Source organism: Strongylocentrotus purpuratus, unplaced genomic scaffold (genome assembly GCF_000002235.5).
Source record: "Strongylocentrotus purpuratus isolate Spur 01 unplaced genomic scaffold, Spur_5.0 spur5_contig_840, whole genome shotgun sequence".
In the NCBI taxonomy this organism is placed as follows: Eukaryota; Metazoa; Echinodermata; class Echinoidea; order Camarodonta; family Strongylocentrotidae; genus Strongylocentrotus; species Strongylocentrotus purpuratus.
In genome coordinates, this window is record NW_022145547.1 from 1,703,662 (window position 1) to 1,713,994 (window position 10,333).

Genomic DNA, 10,333 nt, shown 5'->3' on the forward strand with positions numbered 1-10,333 from the left:
AGTATTTCGCAATTTTCTTGAAAACTGCGAATTTGTAGGGCAATCTTCGCTTTGTCGGTCAGGGATAGCGATATATTTTTTTTGCGTATCAGGACAATTACCCCCTGGGCAATCACCCCCCGGAAAATCACCACCCGGAAAACTACCCCCCACGGACAATTACCCCCCAGAAAATTACCCCCCCGGAGAATTACCCCCCGAGGACAATTACCCCCCAAGGACAATTACCCCCCAGAAAATTACCCCCCGGAGAATTACCCCCCAAGGACAATTACCCCCCAAGGACAATTACCCCCCGGAAAATTACCCCCGAGGACAACTACCCCCCGAGGACAATTACCCCCCGAGGACAACTACCCCCCGAGGACAACTACCCCCGAGGACAATTACCCCCCGAGGACAACTACCCCCGAGGACAATTACCCCCCGAGGACAATTATCCCCCGAGGACAACTACCCCCGAGGACAATTACCCCCGAGGACAACTACCCCTTCCTCCGAGGACAACTACCCCCCAGACAACTACCCCCAATGACAATCACCCCCGAGGAATTTGTAACACTGTGACAAATAATGCGAGCTTCTCTCCAAATTGCTCTTTACAGAAAATGTCATAAACTTTCAATTTCTATGTTATTTGTGAAGTTCATTTCAGTGTTTTCAAATTATTATCTTCGATGTGGGGGGGGGGGGGTGGGAGGTGCCCAATTCCCCCGAAGTTTTGCTTCCGAATAAAGAACAGAAATTGCATTTTTTTAAGAAATTCAACAATACATTGCGCGCAGATGAGTACGCCTTACAGCCTCTCTCACCAACAATGGCAAAACAAAGAAATTAGGATGTAATATTTCATTTATGCATCCTCTGTAACTTTTTTAATAAGCTGATCGTGTATTTCTCTTTGTATAATCCTGGCAAGATATTAACCTGCACTTGCTACTCTCCACCCAGGTGTTAAATGGGTACCCGGTAGTATGCGACCGTCATTGTTGGTCACAACGGTGTCGATTTTTATCCGTGGTTGGGTGGGATGATAGGTGCCAAAATCATTTCGGCAATGGATCAAAGCAACCAAGAGGTAGAAGCGTGTGGCAGGTAGCACCCCCTCCCTTACAAGTTATTAATTTTTTCAAGTCACCCTCAATAAAGATAACATTTCAGATAACATGGGACCCATGTGGGCTTGCAACTTGGGTTATTATCCTCTCAAGCGCGTAGCAAGGATTTTATTTTAGGGGGGCGGTAGTGAGCACGCGAAGCGCGCTCCCTATAGGGGGTGGCTGCAGGGAGGGAGTTTCCCGTCCCTCGCGAAACGCGGAAGCTTTGATGTTTCTTTAAATTATTAGAGAAAGAAGACGATTCGTTGTACCATTCTGGACTCTTAATCCTTGTCTGAATTCAGTTCCCCCCCCCTCCCGCGCGAAGCTTTGACGTTTCATTAAATTATTAGGGAAAGAAGACGATTCGTTGTACCGTTCTCGACTCTTAATCCCTGTCTAAATTCAATTCCCCCCCCCCCCCCCCCTCCCGCGCGAAGCTTTGACGTTTGTGAAGCTGCTAAAGTGTAACCTCACGCTATAGTGTAACCTAACGCCTAAGAAACTGAAAAAAGGTTCACTTCAGCGGATACGCTATATACACACTGATACACAGTGGAACCGTTATTGAGGAGCACACGCTAACCGTAATTTGTTGGGAAACACAGGCGAACCATAATAGTGGCTCTTAAGGGACATCGCGAATCACCAACTTTGAAGTGAAATTCGTGATGAAAATATGCGACAAATCTCATATTTTGTCTCGATTTTTAAATTTATTTAGTTATATTCTATTTCCTTTCCTTCTGCTTTCTTTCTCTTTCTCTCTCTTCCTCTCTTTCTTAATATATCTCACTTCTATAACCCCCCTCTCTCTCTCTCTCACACTCTCTTTCTCATCTCATTCTCTCTCTCTCTCTCTCTCTCTCTCTCTCTCTTTCTCATCTCATTCTCTCTCTCTCTCTCTCTCTCTCTCGTTATCCTTCTCTCTCTTTCTCTATATCTTCCCCCGCCCTTTCTGTTTTTCTCTCTGTCTCTCTCATCTTCTTCTTCCTTTTTCTTTCTATCTATTAATTGCTGTTTTGCTATAGCCGAGCTTTAGAGCCTTTCTACATTGTTGGAAGGCCCAACAATTTGATGGACACCAGGCTGATGGACACACTTAAGACACACTTCTGCATGGATTTTCAAAACATGTTTATGAAGACGAATATAGTGATGAAAGTACAACATTAGGGTTTTCTGCGTACAACACAAACCTAAATAAATTATTGGGCACTCCTTCGTCAAATTCGTCTTCAAACATATTTGTTTTATTAATCATTGCAGAAGTGTGTTAAATGACATCCTCTTTCACATCATTATATAATTTAACTGAAATTTTGCTATAAAATATTAAGACAATTTTGGGCTCCCAACACTTTAGAGGGGCTGTGTTTATAGTGCGTTCATTACATACATTCAGAAACATAAGGGAAAGCTCAATTTGATACGCTGACCGTTTTAAACGCAGTATAAATTCAAACATCTTTGGCTCTAACCAACCACATGGCCACATGATTGTTTCACGGTGAAATAATAATATCTGTGAAAATGTCAGGTGTTTAAGGCCCCTCTAAAGTTTTGGGAGCCCCACAAATTTCATGGCAAAACATTGATCTACTTTTGCCACTCTCCACCCAGGTGTTAATTAATGGGTACCCGGTAAGATGCGAAAGCTAATGTGCTTAGATTAGCAAGTGTGCGCTTGAAAAAAAATATGACGCCTGGCTGGAATGCTCCCAAGGGAGTGAAGAATGTGCATACATTGTGTGCGGGTAAGCCTGAATCCATTGACCCGGGTAATGATATGATTGCAGGGCCCTCAGGGAGAACAGTATAAATACTGATGAGGCCAGGCGCGGATCCAGGTTTTTTCGGGGAGGTGGGGGGGGGGGGGGGGCAAATTTGAAATTATGCGAGCCAAATATTGGTACGTAATGGTGACACCGGCAATGGCAAAAACGTTTGGGGGGGGGGGGGGGGTAGACGAAAAAAAAACCCATCACCCCACTTTTATATGCAGGTCCCGCTGAACATTTCTCGGCGGGGGTCAAGGGGTGGAGCCCCCAGAAGCTTAGGGGGTATAGGCATTGAATTACTGTCAGATGAGCATATTTTGATACCTTATTTGTGACACTGGCAGGACACAAATTGGTGTGGGGTCCATTTATGCATCAATTAAAAAAAAAACTTAAACTCTGAGGGGGGTACATCCCTCTCAGACACCCCTTCCTTCATTGCACGTCCATTCGCCTCCCCCCACCCCCCCCCCAACAAAATAACATGCTGCTAAAGTGTAACCTGCTGCTAAAGTGTAACCTGCTGCTAAAATATAACCTGCTGCTAAAGTGTAATCTGCTGCTAAAGTGTATCTTGCTGCTAAAGTGTAACCTGCTGCTATAGTGTAACCTGCTGCTATAGTGTAACCTGCTGCTAAAGTGTAACCTGCTGCTATAAAGTGTAACCTGATGTTAAAGTGTAACCTGCTGTTTAAGTGTAATCTGCTGCTAAAGTGTAACCTGCTGCTAAAGTGTAACCTGTTGCTAAAGTGTAACCTGCTGCTAAAGTGTAACCTGCTGCTTAAGTGTAACCGGCTGCTAAAGTGTAACCTGCTGTTTAAGTGTAACCTGCTGCTAAAGTGTAACCTGCTGCTAAAGTGTAACCTGCTGTTTAAGTGTAACCGGCTGCTATAAAGTGTAACCTGCTGCTATAAAGTGTAACCTGATGTTAAAGTGTAACCTGCTGCCATGGGCGGTGCCACAGGGGGCGGGGGGGGGGGGGGGACAGGGGAGCACCTGTAAATTTTTTATTATTCATTTTCTCTAAAGCAGAAGTGTTTTAGGGGCAAATTTTTTGTTGCTTATAATACATCCACAGGGGTATCCAAGTTTAAGTGAAAACAGACCAATATTGATAATAACAATTGGGAAAAAACTGATCTGATCGACTCCTTAATTCTCCCAACTATATTATTACAATTTAATTAAAATTAAGGTGATTGTTAATCATCAAAAAGCAATGAATTGGCTCTATCAACCATTTAATTGATGAAAGATTTAAACAAATCCTGTCTTACAGTATGTCTTATTTTCATGGGAAAAAAAACGGTTGGGAGAATTCAACCAGAACGTCAATGACGTAGCGCTCATCCGCATCTCGCAACAACAAATAACCAAAATAACAATATGTTAGATTTCATATTGAAAACGGTATTAATACTATTTCCATGAAATGTAGAAAGACTATTTATAACTGGATGAGCAGATGAGTAACTGTGAGGTATATACTGGACATAGTGTGGTAACGAATGACGGTCAGTCTCTAGATCTCATCACGCGTGCGCCTGGCCCCAGCTCAGCTAGCTAGCTCCAGACGTATACACGAACAACGAACGCGCGCCGGCATCACGACCGCTACGGCCGCGAGCCCGTTCGCTGAAGTGAACTTCTTTTTCAAAAACTTAGGCGGCAGGTTACACTTTAGCGGAGTTTTCACTTTAGCAGCTTAACAGACGTTTCATTAAATTATTAGAGAAAGAAGACGATTCGTTGTACCGTTCTCGACTCTTAATCCTAGTAAAAAAATCAGTTTCTTTTGACGTTTCATTAAATCACTAAAGAAAGAAGACGATTCGTTGTACCATTCTCGACTCTTAATCCTTGTCTGAATTCAGTTCCCCACCCCCCCCCCCCCCCCCCCCTCCCGCGCGAAGCTTTGACGTTTCATTACATTATTAGAGAAAGATGATGATTTGTTGTACCGTTCTCGACTCTTAATCTTTTTTCTACCTATGTCCTTTCTTCTTTCTCTCTCTCTCTCTCTCTCTCTTTTTTTTGGGGGGGGGGGGGGGTTGGCGACTGCCCCCTGGATACGCGCCTGTATCCTCTCTGTCTCTCATTATCTCTCTCTCCCATTCTCTACTTTTTTTGCACTTTCGCGCTTCGCCCTTGACATTTAGCTCGTTGCTTTTTAACGCTGCGGCTTTGCATTTGGCGCACTGCATTTCTATGATGCTGTTGATTGAATAAATTGAATAAATTCATCAATTTATTCTTGTCTCATATACGGATGTCTCATTTACGTATGTATTATGAAAATAAGATAGCAAAATGTGTATATTGATGGTCATCTTGCGAGTAATAACCATTAACTACTCTCATCGGGCTCTCATCATTAATGTTTCTCTTCATTTTTTTTTTGATGGTGAATTGTTTGGGGGATGATTGTACAGGCCACCCCCCCCCCCCACCTGAAATATTGGGGGATATATCCCCCCATCCCCCCCCCCCCCCCGGATTGACACCCATGAACATAGCACTTGGCGAGTGCCTGAGTCATGCAAAATAGATAGTCTGTGAAGACTTTGAGATTTGGGAGAAACTTTTCATTTCTTAAGAGGGTACCATGACTCAAAAAGTTGAAATAACGCTGCTCAAGAGAAATGTATTTCTATGCATTTAGAGAAGCGCTTGACAATTACCTAAAACTTACATCCTTCGTGGAAATCAGCAGCCGCACTGCTGTTGTATAACTTATATGTATTAAAGGGAAATGTTTAGTAACGAGGAAGACAACGTGCTAGTATTTGAACGAATATGGGTTCATGAAGGGGGTCTTATACACTGTTGCTCATAACGGTGGAATATCTTTTTTATCTCAATTTATGGAATTATTTTAAAAATAATTTAAAAATACTAGATCTAGATAAAAGTATACAGTCTCAGATTTTATTGAATAATAATTTGCCAATATGTGTTTTGCGTGACTGCTAAAGCATGTATATTATGCTACTATGTTTATCAACTAGGGGACCTATGCCCTTAAGTCATAAATGACAGTAATGAGGATTAATGCCTCACAAAAGGGCTCTGATATAGCACATCGACACGGTGTTGATCCTGGGGCCTCACAGTTACGAGGCCATTGTTTTGTCACTGAACCATGACTGTACGCAGCGGGGGCTAGGGTAGGGGGCAGTTTCCATAAATTAAAAAAAAACCAGAAAATGCAATAAATATTCAATAATTTATTGCATTCTACCCCGGTCCCCAACATAAAAAAAATCCTCTGGACGGCCATGCATTATGGCTCAAGGCATGGGCACACAGAAGATTTTTTTATGTTGGGGACCGGGGTAGAATGCAATAAATTATTGAAAATTTATTGCATTTTCTGTTTTTTTTTAAAATTTATGGAAACTGCCCCCTACCATAGCCCCCGCTGCGTACAGTCATGGTTCAGTGACAAAGCAATGGCCTCGTAACTGTGAGGCCCCAGGATCAACACCGTGTCGATGTGCTATATTAGTGCCCTTTTGTGAGGCATTAATCCTCATTACTGTCATTTATGACTTAAGGGCATAGGTCCCCTAGTTAATAAACATAGTAGCATAATATGCATGCTTTAGCAGCCACGCAAAACACATATTGGCAAATTATTATTCAATAAAATCTGAGACTGTATACTATTATCTAGATCTAGTATTTTTAAATTATTTTTAAAATAATTCCATAAATTGGGATAAAAAAAAATATTCCACCGTTATGAGCAACAGTGTAGGTTTGTAGCCATCTCTCAATGTATCAGATCGTCTTTTGCTATTAAATCCGGATTGTCCACGGGGGGTAGTTGTCCTCGGGGGGTAATTGTCTTCGGGGGGTAGTTGTCCTCGGGGGGTAGTTGTCCTCGGGGGGTAGTTGTCCTCGGGGGGTAATTGTCCTCGGGGGTAGTTGTCATCGGGGGGTAGTTGTCCTCGGGGGATAATTGTCCTCGGGGGGTAATTGTCCTTGGGGGGTAGTTGTCCTCGAGGGGTAGTTGTCCGGGGGGTAATTGTTCTCCGGGGGGTAATTCTCCGGGGGGTAATTTTCCGGGGGGTTATTGTCCTTGGGGGGTAGTTGTCCTCGGGGGGTTATTCTCCGGGGAGTAATTTTCCGGGGGGTAATTGTCCTTCGGGGGTAGTTTGCCGGGGGGTAAATTTCCGGGGGGTGATTGCCCAGGGGGTAATTGTCCTAGAACCATTTTTTTGATTTGGCTGGAAAGGGCATATCTTGAAGTATCTAAAATCAAAAAAGTGTAGGGGTTTGGCCTGGCACAATGGAGCTACGCGGTCCACAGAAAGAGAACCATTATTAGAACTTTAGAGGGCGTTTTTTATATCATGCAAGACCGTTGGTGCGTGACATGGGTATGTGTAATTATAAGATTGAGATACTATAAATATTTGAGACAAAACAAACTTGAAATGAGGAAGTTAGGAAATGAGGAAATTTAGGGGTCAATTATAAAGAATTTTATTTTTGACGGATTCGATTTTGCATTTGAATTTGGGGTACGAATATGGCATTTTGAAGGTCAGGTTTAATATGCACGATTATTTTCGCCCTTTTCTCTTTCTTTTTCTCTCTTTTTCTTTTAGCCGCCAAAAAGGGGCGGGGTGGGGGCAATCTTCTTCAATAAACTCTGATGTGCCACCGTGTTAAATGCCTCGGAAAAGTCGAGTATGAGGACATCAGTCTAGATCTTCTTGTCTCAGAATCTTGTGACCCCTTGCATATAATTATAGCCATAATAGGTTCTTTTATAAATTCTTACGGCCACAGTCAATGTACCTAGCTGCTGCAAGATGCAATAGCAAGACATTAGTGTGGTCCCATCCTCTCAGCCAATCACAGGCTTCTACCCAGGCGCAGATTCAGGCGGGGGCACAGCCGGCCTGCTCACCCCCCCCCTCCACCCCCCCCCCCTTTTGACGGCTAAAAGAAAAAAGAGAAAAAGAAAAAGGGAACATAATTATGTCATGAAAATGTCATTGACATTGTCATTAACCATCATGAGATATGAAGCGAACAAAATCCATACAGAAAGAAAGGAAAACAAAATATATATATTCTGACGAAATCAATAGGTGCTCTGCTACGCTACGCGGCAAATCACCTAATTGCAAATGTTAAAGGTCTGGTTCAGATGTAACAAGCTATTAATGAATTTTGTTTAGAAAACAAAGTATGTATTATTCCATTCTAAAAAGAAAAAATTACATTTACAAACACTGACCCGATGAGAATTGAAAATACTGTTATTGAAAGAACTGAGTCATTAATTTTCTTAGGCATTCTTATACATGAGACACTTGACTGGAAGTATCACATTGTTTGTATCTTCTAAGCTTTCAAGAATTCGAGGTGTTTTATCCAAACTCATTATGTTATGTCCACCAATCTTAATTGATAAACTATTTATTTTACAAAAACGTGCAATACGACTGATGAAAAAGAGTGACTTTCGTGTTTCGTAATCCCAGTCTACCACTAAAACTTTGTTAAATAAAAAATTATCTCAGAGTTTGAACTACTAAAACTTATTATGTCAGTTTTCATGTATAAGTTTATCACAAAGGAATTATCCCAGTATTTATTGATTATGTTAAGAACTAATTCTTCATTCGATACGTATCACACTCGTACACGGGATAATCTTTCTGTTCCCAATACCCGTTCAACTAAAAGAACTCATTCTATCCGTTTTACAGGAGTACAAGAATGGAATTTAATTTGTAATAACCTTAAACCCAGCTGCAAACTTTATCGTTTTTTAAAACAATGTCGTCCTTGATATGACTGAATAGACCCTTTCTTCTGGTGGCAGCACAGCATGATACCATGTACTTCCGCATAAGGTGGATTCTTTTAAGCCTATTTTCCACATTTTAACCATAACTTGGTTGCTGCAACAAAATTAGAGAAATAAATGAGTATAAAAAAGTAAAGTTGGAGAATTTAAACAAAAATGCAATGATCGCTTAACTATATCATTTGAGAATCCGCCAGATGAAAAGTTTTAATTTTCCAGAATTACCTAGACCAGATTTAGCCAAAGGTATGCATATGATAGCACTTACCATTATAATTATACATCCTTTGTTTTATTTCTATAACTTATAAGTCTTAAAATATTTATGAAATATCGCACTTAAATAGAGACTTCTGATGCTAGCACCCATATGTCGTTGTGTTTTCCGGACAGGTTGTGTATCCGGACAGTTGATTTAAACCAGCAATTCGAAGAAAATTACGTGCATTCATTTATCAATTTTTTAAGACTTAAAATGTTAGACAATATCATAAAGGAAGACTTTCTACGATTGTATGGTGTAATAATTCGACTCTTCTTTTTTGTTAAAGGAAAACGTGACTGCTTTAATTGTGTGAGCTTCCAGACACACATCCGCCATCATACAATATTTCCCAAAGCTAACGATGGAGGTCGTGTGTCCATAATTATGCTTAGCAAACATTAAGCTTTCTCTTTTGTATTTGAATTGCATGAAAAGTATGCATTAAATAGCACTGACCATCATAAAAATCTATTCTATGTGATGGGGGTTTTGGTGTCCGGACAGTTAAAAAAAAACATAAAGTCTTCTCTTTTGCTTTCGGATTTAACGGAAAGTATTCATCGCGTTGTACAAATCATCATGAATATTAGTCCTTTTTAATATTTCTAACATAATTCTTGAACTTAGTTGTGAAATATTGCATCTTCAAATTACTCTTTCAACCAAAATGATGTCCGGACACACGTCGACGTCTGGGTATATTATAATTAGCGGAAGAACAAGAATTCTTTAAAGAAGTAATAAATAAAAGACGCGCTCACCATAACGCAAAAATGTGAAAATGAGGACCTAAATATCAAAAGCAGTAGGCTAATACTCAACAAATTGAAAAGATGCAGAGACGAGCTACACGAATTATTTTCATACAGAGAATACAGGAAATGGAATAATCTGTAGCCTCCAAACGTTAAAGTGGTACACCTTTTTTCCAGGCGACATTATCTTCTTATTAGCTTTGTTCTCAAAGTCTTTTTTGGCCTTATACAATGTAAAGCTGTTCAAAGTGCTATCTGCGTAAATCGAAGATATTCTGACACTGTTCGATTCAAACATTTTGAAAGCTCGCACTCAAAGGCTCCATGGCTCTGCCATGCACACATTTCCCCTTGTCTGGGTTACCCTCACTACTGATTTGAAGACTGATGTTGTGTTATCATCATTTCTTACTTGGCTTTCAAAACTAAAAGAACAAGATCTCAGTATACAGATGAGCTCAAGTAAATTCGTTAATTATGATTACCTGTCTCTGTCTCGATTTTTTTTTTTTTTTGTAATAAATATTTTAAAATCTTACCCAGCTACACAGCGCCATCTTCAGGTAAAACTCCTGCTTAAATGACGGATTTGAGTGCATGTATTC